Raw genomic sequence first — 19,482 nt, 5'->3', positions numbered from 1 at the left:
AACTCCAGATGTCATAACTTCACACCTACAGTTGAACTTTTCTCCAGTCCCCAAGCCCTTAAAACTGCTCATATTTCTACAGAATAACAATTTATTTTCAAGGTACCATATTCAGCGTGGCTTCAATTAATCATTCTTTTTTTTTTCTTTTGTAGGAGTTTCACATATATCCATGTCTGTACTAGAACTTGCTCTGTAGACTAGTATGGAGTGGAGCTTACAGAGATCCAACTTTCTTTGCTTCCTTTATTATAATTAAAGATATGTTCCACCACAAATGGCATCTATCTCGGTTTTCTAAACAAATAGCAAGGGTTAATCAATTAATATTGGTTTCTGTCTGCATTTACCCAGCTTTCCTTCAAAGTTGATATGTCTGTAGAGCAGCACTGTCCAATAACATGGAAACACATGAACTCTGAATACTTCAAATATGGAAAATAGACCGATGATCTAAATTCTTTATTTGTTTTATTTGTATTGTTTTATATGTAAATGTAAATACAAAATATTTTATTTAGTTCATATCAAGTCCTTATCAAGTATTTATATGTAGTATGTTCAGTAAAGTATTAATAAGAACCAAATGTACTTCTTGTTTTAAGTTTTAATTATGTGACTATGAGAATTTTTTCATTTTTTGTTTTCATGTGTACACATAGGTACACATATGTAAGCAGATGTGCTAATGCATGTAGATGCTGATTATAGAGTCATCTTCTACTGCTTTTCTGTCTTATCTGTTGAGGCAGGAGTGATGGGGAAAGTACTACTGTGTATGTTTATCTTATTGATTGTTGAATAAAGTACTGTTTGGCCAATGGCAGCAAGTTAGACTGGACTAGGAGTCAAAGAGGATTCTGGGAAATGTAGTAGATAAGTGGTGATCCAGGCAGGAAGTGACATAACAAGGAGACTCATATCTAAACAAGGAAACAGGAAGTGGCCCCTTTTCCCATTCACCTCCTCCAGCAGCAGGATGCGATCCACCAACAAAGAGGGATGCCAGTAAGTTGTCCGATAAGATAAGTCTTATAACATATATAGATTTATAATAATTAAGACTAAGCTAGCAGATGAGAAGTCCTAGTCATTGGCCAAGCAGCTTTGAACCTAATACAAGTTTCTGTGTATTCATTTGGGCCCTAACTCGGGCGGGTAGTTGGCTTAAAGCTCACAAGTGGTGGTGGGGCTCAGGCAGCTTTTGGCAGAAAGATTTATCGTAACACAGGGGAGCTAAATCTAACCCAGAGCCTGCTGAGATAGCTAGTCTCACTACCAGCCAGCTTGCTCTCATGGTCCCCTGTATCCATTTTCTAAGGCTAGAATTACAAGTAGACAACCACACACAACCAACATTTACATGGGTTCTGGGGATCCAAACTCCAATTCATATCCTAATGTAGCAAGCATTTTAACCACTCCAGCCCTTACAAAAAATATTTAATTAACTGGAATATTTCTATAAGAAGATTTAGGTTCAACCAAAGCAAGAGAAAACAGAATGGGGGCTGACTCATTTTAAATATTTAAAATGACAGACAACTGATTTTATAACTGAGATTACATAAACTTCATAACATTTTTAATAAACATGTAATGATTTCTTCCGATTTTTCTAAGGAAAAACTGAAGAGAACAAGGCAAGAAAGCGTATTCCACAGGGTAGAAAAGCAAATAAGTATACAGCAAGCATACAAGTTCAAGTGTACAGCAATGGATCCATAGCATTTCCACTTGGCCTAGTTTAATAAAACTCTAAGAACTGTGTAAAGAATAAAGGATGGTGCAGGCTGTAAGGGAGATGTCATTGCTAACTGTATCTCATAAAGTTTTTGGCTCTGCCATATGCCTTGGCTGGTCAATCTGCAGCAGCTGCTTTGGCATCTGTGCTCATGATACATGCCACAACAACCTATTCTTTTGATACTCTAAAGCAGCAAGGTCTGTCACTGCTGTACCATTTCAGAGCTGTCTACCACCTGGGATGGGAAGTTACTCAGTAGTATATCACAGATGAGTTTCCCCAGGTCTGGCTGAGACAGACCAGACTGACTTCTCTATGTGGTCAGACATTACTGCTTTCAGGGTTTATCAGTATTCTGTACCTTGCCTGAAATAGGCCCCAAGGGTTGGTGTGGTTCTTTGAAATAGGACTCACTATCTTTGTACCTATGAAGAAGAAAGCCACTTGAAAACACTTAAGACACAGACCAAAGAGGATGCTGTGTGTTTGTGACTTTGGCCAAGATATTAAAATTTTTATTTTCAACCTGAAAAATGAGATGAGTCTAACAAATAAGATTTTTTGTGGCATTTCACAGAACTATCTTTGGAGACTTCTCCTTATAGGGTTTTTATAGAAGAAATAAAACTCTCCTAAGATGCATTATTTTTCCATGTAATAATGTAAATTAAAATGTAAGGAGGCTAATGATAATTTTTAGCTAATTCTAATAAGATTACTATAAAATTACTATGATTGAACTGTGACATTTGCTGACCCATGTACTCACAAGTAACACAAGTAAATATATCTCTAAGAGTCAGCATTTGCATTTCACATAGCCATGTGTAAAGTGCTTTCAGCACAAATATCCATCACACAATGTGCATTGTTTTTATTTCATATTCAAAGACATAAAATAATCAACTTCAATCAATTTGCCCAAAATGCCACAACATGATCATATCACAAGTCTCATGGGGCATTCATTATAGGTGGGAGTTAATTAGAGCACATTTTCTCCTTCTGAATAATCTATAAGCATTGATAACTATTGCCATACAACCTCATATTTATTGCTTGTTTATCAGTTAATTATTTTGCTTTTAGAATCTCTGCTTTTCCTAATTAAAATTAATACCACAAAACCCTATTTTTTTCTTTTATTATCAGTGCACTGAATAAACATTTATGGTACCAGAAAATATTATACAAGCTTCCAAAGGAGTGTAGTAATTAAGTCCTACTCACCTGTTACATCTGTGAATCAGAACAATGACCAACATGAAAAATAGCCATAAAGGTAAAATAAATGGCACTAATGTGTTGGTTGTAACCAACAGCTTTCTAATTGGACTTAAGGTCCACACATCATGAGGGAAATTGCATCTAATACTAGTTACGACCAAACTTCCAGGAGCTAGTGAGGTCATGGACCTTAGGAAACCATCTAATTGCCACAATTCTAACAACATAATCCCCAACTGCATTGTAAATCTTACCCTTATGTCATATATAAGTATAGCTGACACTTCTCATCAAAAAAGCATCTTTTGACAGCAAATGGAGAACACTACAGAAATCTACAACTGTACACAATGCAGAAATCAACCAATCATGGGAAGCTCAGTCCCAGTGGATACATCTACATCAAAGTTCCTGTATCTATTGCTCAGGAAACATCATGGAAGAGGGGCACATAGACTGTAGAAACAGAATACCAGGAAGTTTACTGTGAAAGTCTCTCCTAGAAATGGCTGGAACAGTAGCAATATCATTAGACATGCTAACATAAAAGGGTGAGATTTCACAGGGTCTCACCCCTAGACAAAGAACTATAGGTAAAAAATGATTTCTGGGAGAGGGAGTATTAATCTCTCCAAGGGATGAACCTGTTATTTGTTCTCTGTCACCACTCTAGAGGTGGTAGGACCTGGGAGAATGGAGCTGAAAAATAAGGGGGTCTAAAGCAGTGATTCTCAATATGTGGGTCTCAATCCCTTTGGAGGTCAAATGACCGTTTCATAGAGGTCACCTAAGCCAATCAGTAAACACAGATGTTCACATTATTATTGACAAATAGCAATATTACAGTTATGAAGTAGAAATGAAGAAAATTTTATGGTTGGAGGTTACTACTACAGGAGGACTTGTATTAAAGGATCACAGCATAAGGAAGGTTGAGAACCACTGCTCTACAGTCTCATGAAATAACCACTTTTATTCAGAGCATCAGACAATTTATACTCTGAGAGTTAAGAGAAATCACCAGAGCTGGGCATTGGTGGCACATGCCTTTAATCCCAGCACTCAGGAGGCAGAGGCAGGCAGATCTTTGTGAGTTTGAGGTCATCCTGGTCTACATAGTGAGTTCCATGACAGACTCCAAAGCAATACAGAGAAACCCTGTCTAGAATAACCAAAAAAAAAAAAAAAAGAAGATAAAAGAAAAAAAGAAGGAAAATCACAAGAGTAAAGCTCTTAAAAGTTCAAGCTATATACAATCACAAGGACAAGCTGCACTTGGCAAAAACATGTTTTTTCATAGAGTCATGTAAAGGATACTTTAAATAGTTAATTAAATAACACCAATAACACCAGCAAGCAATAATGAGTAATCTAAATTAAACTCACTCCTATTTGCTATATGTAGAGGGAGCACATAAACACATTCCAGTAACAATTTCATGTTTTAAAGAAACTGAGGTCACAAGACTCTTGTCTTTTTTTTTTTTTTTTTCTTGAAGGGTTCTCACAAGTACTCAGAATTCTCACATTCTTCCATTCCATTTCTGGACCATGTTCTAACAGTTATCTAATATCAAATGGTCAGCCCTGAAACTATGTAAACACAAAAAGCAAAAAATGGGCTCAGCAGGTTGTATTTATATATTTATGCATGTATCTCCACACCTGTGTGTGTGTGTGTGTGTGTGTGTGTGTGTGTATGTATATGTGTGTGTGTGTGTGTGTGTGTGTGTGTAACAATATCATCTAAGAAAAAGACTCTATCAGTTTGAGAAGGTATGGAGTATACATGAGAAAGAAAGGAACGTGTCTTAGGCTGAAAAGAGAAAAGGGGGTGGGAATTTATATTTAGTTTAATTAAATTTAAGTTTATCTAAAACGTACTTTTTAAAATTCTTCACCATAAATATGAGAAGAATGAAAACATCATCACTAGATTTGGAGAATTTTAATCTATTCCCAGAGAAGGAAGAGAAACTTAAGCCCCTACTATGCAATGTTTAGTTGCTGAGTTTGTTTTTGAAGTTCAGTGGCTTTAAATGCAATCTTCTTACTAGTGACCCAAATGAAAGTACAAAGCACTGGACTTTACGCAGAATATTTTAGCAAATCAGGCAAGTGATTTCTTGTTATCTCTGATTGTGCCAGAATTACAAAAGAATTTGGAAACATCAGAGAAGCAAACAGAGCCCCAGGTCCTTCACACCCACTCACTCTGCAATATTGCCTTTACAGTTTCTGAATGAGGAATGCCACTTACCTATTCAGCCTTCCCCAAAGCACAAAATGTCCCTGAATCCATTATATCTCTTAACTCTGTAGCCAAACACATCAACAATTCCTACCAGGTTCACCTCCAAACTATAGCCCTTGAATCTAACCGCCATTCAGCTCTGCTTACAATATCCAACCCTGAATGATCCTCCTGCCAGGACTACTAAAAGAGTCTCCAAATCATTAGAGCTTTCAAATTTACCCATAAACCACTAACACTGAAGTCAAATTTGTACTTAATAGTTACATGTTAATTTCAATAATATAATTTGAATGTTATCAGTAAATACACTGACACTAATCAAGATGCCTAAGATTTGCATATCTTCTATAATCCCTTTGAGTCTATCCCCAGCCTTATTCAAACAAGGAAGAGAATTTTGAGCATGCCTGATGTGTCCCTTTTGACAATACTCAATTCAATTGACAGGTTTTTCTTTTTTGATTTTTTCCTGTACTAGAGAGCAAACCTAGGATCTCTTGTATTAGGCATGTGCTTTGTCCATGACCCAGGGGCTCAGACCCAATTTGCTATATTTTTATGTTTTTATTTGTTCTGTGAACAGTCATATACTTTATTTTGATCATATTTCCCCTTCCCCAATTCCTCCTAGGCCCTCCCCTATCTCCCTAACTTCCCTAACCGACATAACTTCATATTCTTTCTCTTAAAATAAAGCAACAACCACACACAAAAAAAAAATCAAAATAGACACACACACTCATACACACAGATAGAAGAGAAAGAGAGAGGAAGAGAGAGGAAAACAGAGTCTAATTTTCATTGCCCAAATACCCCTGAGCAAAGGGCCTGCCTCGGAATTTTAAAGATGATTGGGAGGAACCTCCAGCTCACTCCTGCTTGATCCAGAAAGCCCCATTCTTTTCTCTCCAAACCCCACCCTCTCAGAGAATATCTGAACAAAGAAAAGTCACCAAAAAAGCCCAAGTCTACATTTTTGGCAGCTTTAGCTCCTCCCCTGAAGTTGCCAACAGCCCAAGTCGCTCCTCAACCACTTGAGCTGTTGACCATACTTGGGCATAAACATCAGCTTGTGCCTCACACGTCATCACCCTTCTTGTACAGGCTGTATAAGCTCCCTGCTTTAGTTCAGGCATGTGGCTTCTCCGGCCTCCATTTCGGGCTAGAGAACTCACTGGGACTTGTTTTACTCCAATAAATGTGATCTTTTACTTTTTCAATCCATGTTGATCTGGTTTCCTGTGTAGATGGAGAAACAAATTAGGGGGTACATTAAACCTAATCTCTTTGTGCACATTTAAAGATGTCATCTATAATTTGTATTATCTTAAATGCCTTTCAAAGTGTTTTGCATCCAGGTTATTCTAGTTTCATGAAACATGATGGAAAGTGTTATGGTGGAAGCTTCACCCCAGGCCCTGGCATCCATATACCCAAAGTGTCTGGGATGTTACGGTTGAAGTTCCACACGAACTTCCTCCCCTATCTCTCTCCAAATCCTGCTGCATCTCAGAAAGCCCACAGGATGATGACCCCTCCCGTAGAGATGCTCAAGACCACTCCCTCAGGGTAATTAAACTGCCTCCCAGAAAATAGACTTGTGATTTTCCAATCCCTCTGTCCCCTCCTCTCTCCGTAGGCTAGAAGGCCATCCGGGAGCATTGTATCCATTAAACGTGGGGTTTTGCTAATTCAGTTTGATGTGGTCTGATTTGGATTGCTGCATTGGTGGAGAGGCTTATTGAGGTGTAGAAACAGAAAGTATTTTCTTTCCCTTTATAGTGCACACCAAAAATCCTAGCACTAGGGATGCAGAGGCAGGCAGGTCTCTGTGAGTTCGAGACCAGCCTGGTTTACAAGAGCTTGTTCCAGGACAGCCTCCAAAGCCACAGAAAAATGCCCGTATCAAAAAACCAAAAAAGAAATAATTTTTGTAAGATGGCATCAATTTTGTGATGGCTAATCTTGGCTGTTAACTTGACTGTATATGGAATCAACAAAAACCAAAGCTGTCCTGTAAGGGACACTTCATCAGATTACTTGAAGCAGGACAACCCTCCATAAATACAGAGTGTCACATTCTTCTGACAGCTCAGATAACAAGTCATGATATAAAGAAACATTGTTCTTTTGTTTAACTTGGTCTCACTCTTGCTGGCAAATTTATCTCTAACATACTGCAACATTCCTTCACTGATATTAAAAGCAAGTTCTTTGGAATCCAATGCAGAGTGAAAACCAGCTGGTGGAAAAGGATCTTCCAGGCCTCCAGCATCAGATTGGGACTACTAAAATAGTGCTCGTGTGTACTAAATGATTGCTGGATTTCCGGCCTCTTTAGTGTGAGACAGCTAATGTGGCTGTCTCAGACTTCATGCTCTAAGCCAATCTGAAAAAGCCCTGTGTGGTGGTGTGAATAAGAATGGCCCCCATCGGCTCATATAGTATAATGCTTCCTCATCAAGGAGTGGTACTCTTTGTGAGGGATTATATGGCCTTGTTGCAGTAGGTATGGCTTTGTTGGAGGAATTCTGTTGCAATGAGGTTTTTTTTTTTTTTGTTCATTCACTTGTTTTTATTTGATTGTTTTTGCATTAGGTCTATGGGTTAGAATTCTGTGTCTTCAGAGGTCTATAATTTGAATTTTATACTAGACATTAAAGGGGATACATTTATTAAATTTTATGTTTATTTGAAGAGTATCTATATCCATTATAGGCAGAAGTTAAATTGTTAGTTACTGATTGAATTTTGCTTTATGTTTTCCAAGATACATGTGTTCTATTTTTGCTCTAGTTAAAGAGATAACCTAGTAGATCTAAGCCTTCACTTGGAACTTTATGTAAGGACTTTACACGTGATAATGTGTTTTAAAGGAAGTTCAGAAGTCCTCTCCTTATTCTGCATTCATTCTCTTAACACAGTATCTTACAGAAGCCCTGTTTGTATGTCCAGTTTAACCATAAGACAAATATGAGGGGTGGTTGCAAATGAGGTCTCTCTTTCTGTGGTTGTTATCTGAAATTGCCTTTCCCCGAATTCCCAGATCTCCCTGAACCCCAAAGTTTCCACTGTGCTTTACACCCAAACAATAAAATTCTAACTTTCTGCTTGAGTTCTTGCCAACTTGCACTCCATGAACTCCAAAGAGCTCCCTTGGGGATGCCATTTCTATGTGTATGTACTTTCCTTTTCTAGCAATCAAATTCCAGCTTTTCTAGAAGCTTCTGATATGCTTTCCTACCTCTTTGTTTTTCAGTATCTTGTCTAGACCTAGGCTCCCTATCAAAGAGAATGCTCTGTCATTCCTGGGACCAGAATTTACCTCTAATGATTATCACTCAACATGGAACTTATCCCACAACTTCCCTTCTTAAAATTTTCCAATCATATGTTTATTCACTTGTAATAAAACCTCAGAAAAGAGTCTATATTAGAGCTTCTCAACATCTCACTTTCCCGACTCACTCACCTTCGTGTCTTTACTTGGAAAAACTTAGCTTTATGTGGCAATCTGTGACTATTTTAGTAAGCCACAATGCTCAGATATTAGCTCAAATACTACTAAGGATATTTCTATAGGTGTATTTTGGGATGCAATTAACCTTTAAATTCATGTCACAGCCATTAAATACAGAACATTTTGCTAAATATTGTGCTTGGACATCACACATTCCTTTGAAGACTTAAGGTAAGAGTGACTTCCTTCCACAAAGAAGAAATTATGCACAATAGATAGCACTTGGACTTGAACTGTGGTGTCTTTAATCTGTAGTCTCTAGAATGCCTTGTTTCAGACTTAAAGTTCAACATCAAATTTTCATTGGCTGACTAGCTAATGCCCTCTGAATTTGAACTGCATCTTCCCAGGATATCCTGCCTTGGAATTCTGAAGGTTTTAGACTTGCCAACGTCCATTATTATACAAAATGTTAATTTAAACACACTTTCTGTTATGTCTTTACCATTTAGCATATGCATGCAAATACTTGTTCAATAAATGACATGGGATATAAAATAATGGAAACAAAAATGGTTGGCAATATTCACTATAAAAGAAATACCAAAAAACCCAGTGAGTGATTTTATCCCTGAAACATATGCCCAGATATTAATAAAACATCATTTTTTTTAGAATTCTCTTCCAGAAACCCTGTCCTGCTTTTGCTCTTGGGTGTCTGTATAAAGCAACTGAAATTCTCAAATTAACTGACATTGATAGCTGCATCACATCATTTCCTTCTAAATGCTGGACCTGAAGTAAGTCAAAATTACAGTATTATTTTTGATAAAAATTACACTTGAATCACCATGACATCAGGGTTTGCATTGGATCTCTCAGAGCAGATATCTGTCTTTCCTACTTATTTTACCCCCAAAGTTTCTTAGAAAAAAACAGATGTGGAGATCTCATTGAAGTGTTCCCCACAGTGCCTTGCAGGGCTCCCACATAAATGGAACAAATGAGAGGTCAAAACTCAAAGACAAAAAGGTTTTTTATTTTTAAATATTTAAAAGTTATGAAATCTTTGAAATATCTTTTCTTGAGTTTCATAAGTAAATTGAAGAGCATTGGTCCATATCAACAAGATTAACTTTAGACTACAAGGAAATTCTGAATTATGCTGATGTAAAAATCACTTATCTCTGATGTTAAGCCAGTGATCCTAGCTCCCCTATTTGGGACAGTACAGATGGCATCTCTTCATTCTCATGATTACCTTCCTCAGCTAAATAAAGGCTACAAACTAATCTACTCTCTCTCCATCATTTGTCTTCATCAACTATAACTTCACTAAGAATGGTCAGTAGATCTTGACCACAATAGTGAATAGATTGTGGCTCAGTCAACAAGAGACACATCTCAGTTAGATATTCTCAATGTGACAGTGATAACCGATTCTTGGGGTATGTAATGGTTCATTCTGATTGTACTTGACAAGATGTAGAACCATATAGTCGACAAACTTCTGAACATGCTTCTAGGAAGCTTCTAGATTGTATAGAATAAGGTGGGAAGACCCACCCTAAATGTGAGTTCTCCCCATTCGGTGGGATGAAATCCTGGACTGAATAAGGAAAACAGGATGAGCAGCAACATTCATCTCTCTCTGCTTCCCGACTACAACAATAATGTGATCAGCTATCACAACGTCACCATATCCTTGATGATTGATTGTGCCTTCACACTGCAAGCCAAATTAAACTTTTTCTTCTTTAAGTTGCTTTTGTTGCTCCAGCTACTAGAAATGGTTAATATAATAGGTGATTCCCTCTGTGGTCTTTTCTCAAATCAGAGCTCTGACAAAGGTTTCACGTAGGTTCTGATGAGCTCCTGGCATACTGATGTCTAAGGAAGGATGCAGATTTTCTGCTGGGGACAAAAGTAAAGTCATCAAAGTTTTGAAATAGACTGTCTGCATATGTAGAGAAAACAACCTTCCCTTAAAGGTTTTCTAATGTATATTTATTTTACTAGTTTTAATAGGGATATGGGGACAAATCGATGTTTGCATTAGAGAGAAAGTGACTTTTAAGTGGAAAACATTTTTCAGAAACTTCTTCCAACAGCAGTACTGATGACATCACTGGAAGAAGAATTATTTAACCAAAGGGGATCATTCTCTGTCATTGGGATTTCTCTTCACTGAACAAGCAATTAGTCTGTCAAAGGTGAACTGAGTTCTTTAAAATGAATGCATAAAAGATGCTTCCAACTCTGCCCAGTGTTTCTGACAAATAGAAAGATTGGTTTTCATGCAGAAAGAAGTGAGGGGTAGCTGTCTGCATTCATGAGGAGAAATAATTAGCCTTTAGAGAACCTTAATCAATGAAGAAATCCAAAATTTTAACTTATATGTAAAAATATTTCTATTTGTTTTTTTCCCATCTCCGGTTGTTACATTTAAGTTTAAAATGTGCTTTCTGCTACCTCCTGCCTCAATATCTGGCTTTGTAACATCTTGGCTAATATTTATTTTGCTCAGACTCATCACAAACTAGTGACAACATGAATTTTAAAAAAAATCAAAATAAATGTTATACAAAGAAAAGCAAGATAGACTGCAATATAGGTTCTGGCCATTCTTGCCATTAATTTTGAGCTCAATTGCATTAAAATTATTACATTTGCAACTGAACTTATAAAAGAATGAACAAAGTGTAAAGTAGAGGAACAATTGTGTCTACTCAGTGAGAAACAAAGATTGTCTCCCTTAAAATTGAATTAACTCTCAATAGAGATAACCAGATTTCTTTCAGATTACCAGTTTATTGGGTAAACAGACAAAAGGTTTTGTTTTAAGATAAATGTTCTTAATATAAAGTCCATAACATGGTAAAGTTGATCTACTGCATTCATCTTCACTAAAACCATCTCAAATTGCCAATGGACTTTTAAAAGCAAGAAAAATGAGGCCCTTGTAAGTGTATTACATCTGAACTATAACTTTAAAAAATTTAAACACTTTTTTTTAACTTTATATATCTATTGAAAATGGTACTGTAACAATGTATGTAGAAATAGCACATATTTATTTGCTTGCCTCACTACAAAATTTTAAAACTTATGAAGCAGTTGTATGACTTAGAACATACAATAATACCAAATTAAAAATCTATAGCTTGTTTTTCCTTTGAAAACTTTTAAGATAAAAATATTTTTACATATAAGTTTAAATTTTGGATTTCTTCATTTGAATGTTCCTGTCAAATGTGTTGAACACAAACCTTTGGACATAATTTAGTATCTATCCTTTCTGTGTGTTATATCACAGACTTACATTTCTAATACAAATATAAACACATATGCAAATATATATACACATATATCCATAAATGCATACTATATGCAATATATTTTGATCTTCTTTAAAACTTTTATATGAATGATAAGTTACTGCGGTTTTTCCTAAGAATTTTAGTTTTACTTAGATTTTGAGGCAGAAGTTAATCATGTAGCTAAAACTGTGCTTAAACCTAGGATCCTCCTGACTTGCATTCCAAGGACTGAGATTATAGGCTGTGCTGCCAAGCCTAACTCTTATTTTTTTCTCTTTTATATAATTTCAAAACTTCCAAATCCTTCATACTGAAATGTAGAGTTTGTGTGTGTGTGTGTGGGGGGGGTGTGCACATACATTTGTGTATGTGCATGTGTTACATAAAATTCCAGCTTGGAAGAAACTAAAATTTACCCACGCCTCTATTGATGAAGATTAGTCTGTCAAATTTCCTTTTCCTCCAGCAATTTCCCAATAACATCCTCAGCCAGAAGTTTGAAGCACACTCTTACTTTCTGTCTATGTTACTGGATAGTAAAGGATGAATAAATCTTGGGCCCTAAAGTCCTTCCAGGAGATCTACATAGCCAAATTCTTTCCATAATCATGCTGAGCCTTTGTCTTTTCATCTGCTGCTCTCCAGACTGTACAGTAGGAATATGGAAGATGTGTTAACATGTGGTAATAAGTGAAGGCTGGTGGAGGTGTGATTTTATACTCAAGTATTTCCTGAATGTTCCATTTTAATTTCTGATATGGCCATTCTGGATAGGTAAAGAATAAACTTTTAAAATGTATTTAGTTCATTTAGTAGTCTTTAAGAGTTCAGAGTGATCTTGAGAAAAATGTTGTAGAAACTATTGTGAGAAGAACATATTTAGCAATAACTAGATATAAAGTTTGTATAATATTGACAAAATATTCCCTAGAGAAAATGTTTGTGCTGTTTCACATTTCCAAAGAAATTATTCTCATTGACTTCATGCCTTATTTGGCTTTATAAGACTGATTAACTTTGTAGAAATAATCTAAGAAAATAACCAACAGATTACCTCTCTCCCATTTTTCTGTTTATTATTCATTAAGGAATAATAGAAAGTAATAAAATAGCTACACATTCATGACCATATTTTCCATATTTATTTTATTTTCCAAAGAAATTTTAAAGTGCTTAAAGGCAATGAAGGTACCATTTGAAAAAGATCTGCTATTTTCCAAAGCCATTTTCCATATTTAAGAATTGAAAACAAAAATTCCATAATAGCTGAAATATTCCCAAATTTCTTTGAGTAGAACAATTTGAATTTCGTTGAATGTCTCCTTTTATCTAAAAATGTTATAGATAAATGTGTGAATTTTAATTCACATGCTGCTTCTTCAAAGAATTTCTCTGAAATGACTTCCAAATGTGAGCAGAGATTGTATTATGATTTGAACATAAAATGTTCCCCATGGAAAAATGCGTTTGAAATGTTGGATCCAAATGGCAGCATTGTTTAGTGAGGTGGTGATCATTTTACCTAGCTAAGGAAGGTCACAGCTAGTGAACTGTGAGAGGTATAAGCCTGCTCTCTTTCTACTCCCAGAGGTATGCCTCATGACTGCCACCAAGATATGGCCAGCTACAGTTCCAGAACTCCAGGAACAGAAGCCATTCTGTTACCATGCCTGCCATACTGCAATAAGTACAAAGCCATGAAGCAATGTAATTCCTTCCTCCATTAAGTCAGGTATGTGATGGCAATGATGAGAAAAGCAACATAGAATGTAGCCATCAATAGGAAGATGAAAATCCGAAACATCAAGATCAAGGCTACAATGGATAATAGCTTTTCTTTAAGGAAATTTGCAAGCTGCAAAGTGCGCATTTTGAAAAAATCTGGTGAGATTGTTCTATGTTTTAAATTAAAGCATAAGAAAAAGTGATGACTGAAATTATTAAATCTACTCTCAAATATGAATAGCATAAATTAATTAAAATATATCTACTTCTTTTGCCAGTCAGGGTTATGGGAAATGGTGGGCAGGTTACAAACACAGTGCATAGAACATAGCCCAGCCTATTATTTTCAAGCCTCATGAAATGTGATTTTTCCAAATAAGTAGAAAATATTTTTTATTTGTTATCTTTGCCTACTGTATAATACGTATCCCTCTTATTTTGCTACTAAACCAGTTTTAAACAATTTCTCAATATTGTTCACAAAACGCACCAAATATGTTCTGAAAGACTTCCAGAGGCTCAGGCCCCAAGGACCTTGGTCCAGAACCACAATGACCCCAATCACGGTCGGAGTCGAAAGCTTGATGCAAACAGCAGGAGGCTTTATTGCAGTTGTTTAACGAGCTAATCCCATGTTAGCTCTGGCCTTTCATTCATCCACCATGGTGGATGGCTAGGAAAGACACTGCAAAGCCATGGCATAGAGATCTTATAGGGCAGTGTAAGGAGAGTGTCTAGGGGTTCACACAGGCTCAGGATTGGTGTGCTCCAGGCTTGGAGGACTTTCCCTGTGTTGATTGGTTAACTGGTTGTTATGGCCCATAGGCCCTCCCAGGGCTATTGCTATGCTCTACATGTCATTGCTGTGCACTTGTCCCTTAAGCACACCCAGAGCTGTAAAGCATGGCACCACCAGCTAACTTCTGATTGGTTCCTTGCTTCGAGGCAGGCATCTGACCTCCTAGTGACCAAGGCAAGTTCAGGCAAACACCTGCTAGGCTGTTATGGCTGCTGAAATGGGGAGCTGGTCCCTTCAGTTCTAATATATTACTGCCCAACTTTACCTTTCATTTATTAACTTATCCCTACTTTTCAGTACATTCACCATTTCAAAAGTATTTTTGTTTTCTGTATTGGGTGTCACACTAACATTTCAAGAAGCACTTAGATACTGTTAGAATTAAATCACACCAAACTCCTGTGTTTCATTTTTGTCAAGATAATTAGTTTATACAGCAAAAAAAAAAATAAATTCACAAAGGTATACTTCAAAAGGAAACGTCCCCCACTTAACTACAAAATAAAATATCTGACCACATTCATATAAACAATAGAAGTAGTTCCTCACCTCCAATCCATCACACTGGCTTCCTTCTCAGAGAAAATATACATCACAATAATTTAATGGAAGGACAGATCCATTTCCTGTATAAAAGAGAGAGGAGGCATTTAACACAGCAGGGTAATGTATAGTGAAAGACCCCCCCGAAGAGGTACTTTCGTAGAGGGAGACCCACACCCAGGAATCAGCGAGGCCACGAACTTGGATGCAAAAACAAGAGGCTTTATTGGAGACTCGGGTACCCGGGGCGACTTAGCTTCTGTGTGGCTAAGCGCCCCGAGCCAAGGGAAAGGGGTCCTTATATAGGGAAAAAGGTGCAAGCTAGGAGCAGGGATTCTATTGGATAATTCTAATGAGGCATTGTACAGAGCTATTCCCATTGGTCAATGTATATGAGGCGCTATACAGGGTTATTCAAATGAGGCAAAGTACAGAGTTATTCAAATGAGGTGAAACACAGAGTCTTTCAAATGAGGCGAAATACAGAATCATTTCTATTGGATGGTTCAAATAAGACACAGAGCCATTCCAGATCAGCATATTCTCAAGGTCTGGTGTCTGGTACAACAGACTCAATTCCCCCTCCCTCCGCATCCAGATGGCTGACCTTGGGGGCGGAGACCTTGGGACAGAGTGTTTCTCATCGGGCGGGGCTCAGGGGCAGGGCTCCAGGCCGGCTCACTTGGTGTTCGTTCTCGTGCCGGCCCACCTGGTGCTCGTTGCTCGGCCCCAGCCTACCTGGTGCTCGTTCTCGGGCCTGCCCATCTGGTGCTCGTTGCTCGGCCCCAGCCCCGAGGCTCGGTGCCAGGCGGGGCGGGCCGGGGGCGCGAGCCCTGCCGGGGTGAAGGCTTGGGAGGCCCCGGCAGCTTCGGGGCAGGGGGCTCAGGGGCATTTTGAGCGGGTCTTTCAATAGAAGTACTAATTTTTATTTGGTTCACATTATAATGGGAATTATAATGAGATCTAAAAACTCAGATTTTGTGTTCCAGGATTAAGATTCTTCTTTTAAATAATTAGGCAGCAGCACCCATGTAAACTCATGAATGAAGCTTCTGCCCATTTGCAGGGAAGGAATGACCCACAGAGCAAGACTCTCCAAGGACAAGACATTCTATTACACTTAGAGGATGAGAACTTTGAAGTGATGGAGATGGATGTCCTACACAAGAGGGGGGTCCTAGGAATGTCAGTGTTGCAATTCTGCATCTAAAATTAGAAGAGAAAAGAATTAAATTTTAATGGCCAACCATCACTATGGATCAAGAGCAGTAAGCAGAGCAGCCAAAGGGATGGAAAATAAAACATCTTTTCTAAGACAATGGTACTTGCTTAAACTAGTGATGTTATCCCAATAAAAATGAATTTGATTGAGTTTGCTAGTTCATTTTAACATGCCATATTTTAATGTGTGCACTAAAGCCCACCCATCACAAAAATGAAAGAGGAAGGAACCATACATAATACTCAATAAGATAGTGGGACCTCATAACCAGAGCTGCCTTCTTTGAGAAACTATTTTTGCTTCACTAAATGTTTAAACTGTGGAAAACATGGGTAATAATTAGCAGTTGGTTATATCGTCAATGTCTTTCTTTTACACCCTCACATGGGCATTGACCTTGACTGAAGAAGCCTCAGAATTGCATTATGTGTAGATGAGTTTCCTTCCTGACTCAAACCACTGGACTCCCCCAGCATACTAGCTTTGAGTTACTTTCAATTTTATGTTATTTTCCTTTCCTTCTGTGAACCTTGAAGAATAGAAATGTTCAATCACCTTCATGTCATCCTTCCAAAATCCAATCATTTCAACCAAAAAAGAGAACACCCCTATGTTCCTGGCCCTGTAGGTGGGTAAGATCTTATTTGCTTCAAACTTTTATTAGCATCTTACATGATGTAATCTCAATGACCAGGCTTTCTACTAATGTTCTCCATTTCTTTCTTCTTGCTTGCCTCAGCACTTCTTCCCTGCCTTTTATTTTAGAAGAGTCAAGTAAAATCTGTCTGCCCTGTTAAGACAATATTGGATAAATTCTATGTTCCCTGCTTAACTCCTTCTGTTACAATTTGTTTGAAATCTCCTCCCCGATTTCAGCTTACATAGACTAAGATAAGCTGTGTCAAAGAAGACTGCAAAACAGGAGGGGAAAGTGCAAGAACTGGTGACATTATACAGGTCTTTCTAATAAGTCATGAATGAGTGAAAGTCAATTTATTTTGTGTTAAACTTAATCTAGTTGTACTTAAAATTCTTTGTTTGGTTTAATTTTATTTTGTTATTTTTCTTTCATATCTACAACTCAAAAGCTTCTAAATCATGATAGATGGCCAACAAGTAAAGGACCCAGGAGAATCATAATTCTTATTTAGAAGAATAATAAATAATTGTTCTGGGAGAATCCACTTGGATCCTGCGTATGGTCTTCTGCATCATCCCACAGCATCCTCCCTAGTCTCCTATAAGGCTGAACCAGAAACCATTCATTCTGGGCAGATGATGCTTAAGATCTTTTATAAATCATTTAACTTATTTACTATTGTGTATTTTATGTACATGAGGGGAGGGGCATTTGCCATAGCATGCAGGAGATCAGAAGACAGCTTTGTAGAGTTGACTTTTCCTTTGCACTTTTATATAGGTTTCCTGATTTAGCTCAGGATGCTAGACTTACCCAGCAGGTACCCTTGACCTGTTGAGGCATCTGCAGGTCATTAAGACGTCTCTTAATTCTGGGTAACCTTGAAGATGTGAGGAGTTTTTCAAAAACACTTCTCGAGTAAGAGAAGGAATTTTCCACAAAGGAGGATTGAGACTCATGCCTTGGGACTTCCAATAACTTGAGAGAGAGGAGTAATAATCAAAAGGAAGGAGATTGCAAAATGTTCTTCTACTAGAATCCTTGGAATTTAGACACCATGAATGAGAAAGGCCACACCGCTGTTCATAATCCCCTCATGTGATTGTTTAGAATCTCTCATAGGAAATTTGAGAAGCTTTCATAACTTGCACAATCTGACATTGCTGGAGGTAGGGGGAAAATTGATAGATTAGATGTTTGTTTCTCATGGAGATCAAGTATTAGATCAGTGTTTGTTTATAGTGAATCTCCATAAGAATTTAAAGACTATAAAAAGATCCCTGGATGAGGCCAAAGAAAAGATAGAGAATGAAGCCAAGCCACCTGGTTTTCCCATAATTTACCAAGTGGGGACATGAAAAGAGGGTTGTGGAAAATTATTTAAAGGTGTGTTACATTTGTTTATGCTGTAGAACATTTGTTTTAATGATGCAAAGATGTGTTTCATTCTTTTATGTCTCATTTGTTTAACTCTGTGAAGCTCTGATTCTTTGCCTGTCTAAAACAACTGATGGTCTAAGAAAGAGCTGAACAGCCAAAAGCAAGGGGGGAGAAAAGATAGGCAGGGCTGACAGGCAAAGAGAATAAATAGAAAGACATATCTGGGAGAAGAAATGAGAAACGTGGAAGAAAGGAACAAGATAGAGCAAGGAGAGGAAGACTTCAGGAGGCAGCCACCCAGCCAGCCTTGGAGTAAGAGTGAAAGTAAGATTTACAGAAGTAAGAGAAATTTAAACGCCCAGAGGCAAAAGGTAAACAGGTAAATTCAAATTAAGAAAAGCTGGCAAGAAACAAGCCAAACAGAGGCCAGGCATTTATTAGTAAAAATAAGCCTCCCTTTCATGACTTGGGAGCTTGGTAGCAGCCCCCCAAAAGAGTAAATAGTAATAAGAATGAAAAAAACTTACAAAAGGAGCACTAGCTCCTTTTGTAACTACATGATAATGCATGATTATGATAACTACATGGTAATGCAAAAATTATCAGAAAAAAATAAAACAGCACCAAAATAAACTATGAAATTATTTTTTAACTGTGCAATTCTGGCATAAGTGTATGCTGCAAATACTTCAGAAGGAAAAAAGTGAAGGATATTGTTTATAATCTTTCTGAAATGGAAAATTTTGTTTTATATTATCACATCCACTTCACGTGTCTTCCAAACACAGAGACATTTTTTAACTGAGGTTTTCTTGCACCTCTGTTTGAGTTAAAATTTGTAATGTAAGCAGCACTGCAGTTTCTTATACCCCATAAAACAAACTTGGCATATTCAAATTAAATTGTCCAATTTTTGTTCATTACCTCCAAGCCTTTAACTGAAGTGTAGGATTCTTTCTTATTTTTTTCCCACACTGGATTAAAAAATATTAATGTAAGGAAAAATACAGACTCTCTTCCACTCTGCTCCCTCCTCTTTTAAGGATATCTTTAAATTAGCAAACAGCAAAACATGTCACTGAAGTTAAAACTAAAATTTTAAAAACCCGGCCTAAGAATGCTCATATTTAATTATGGCTCCACGTAATTAAGTGTGGCAATC

At 37.3% G+C, this 19,482-nt stretch overlaps 1 long non-coding RNA gene across 1 annotated transcript; it reads left to right on the top strand.

Annotated features, from left to right (window-relative positions):
- Positions 1-928: 928 nt before the first annotated feature.
- Positions 929-16,450, top strand: LOC103159589. Its single transcript, XR_003486173.2, has 4 exons — positions 929-1,008; positions 9,367-9,491; positions 13,600-13,743; positions 16,145-16,450. It is a non-coding gene; the product is annotated as an uncharacterized LOC103159589 (long non-coding RNA).
- The last annotated feature ends 3,032 nt before the right edge of the window (positions 16,451-19,482 follow it).

The sequence above is a fragment of the Cricetulus griseus genome, chromosome 5 (assembly GCF_003668045.3).
Source record: "Cricetulus griseus strain 17A/GY chromosome 5, alternate assembly CriGri-PICRH-1.0, whole genome shotgun sequence".
In the NCBI taxonomy this organism is placed as follows: Eukaryota; Metazoa; Chordata; class Mammalia; order Rodentia; family Cricetidae; genus Cricetulus; species Cricetulus griseus.
The sequence above is the reverse complement of the archived record's forward strand: the minus strand, read 5'-3'. Positions and strand labels throughout refer to the sequence as shown.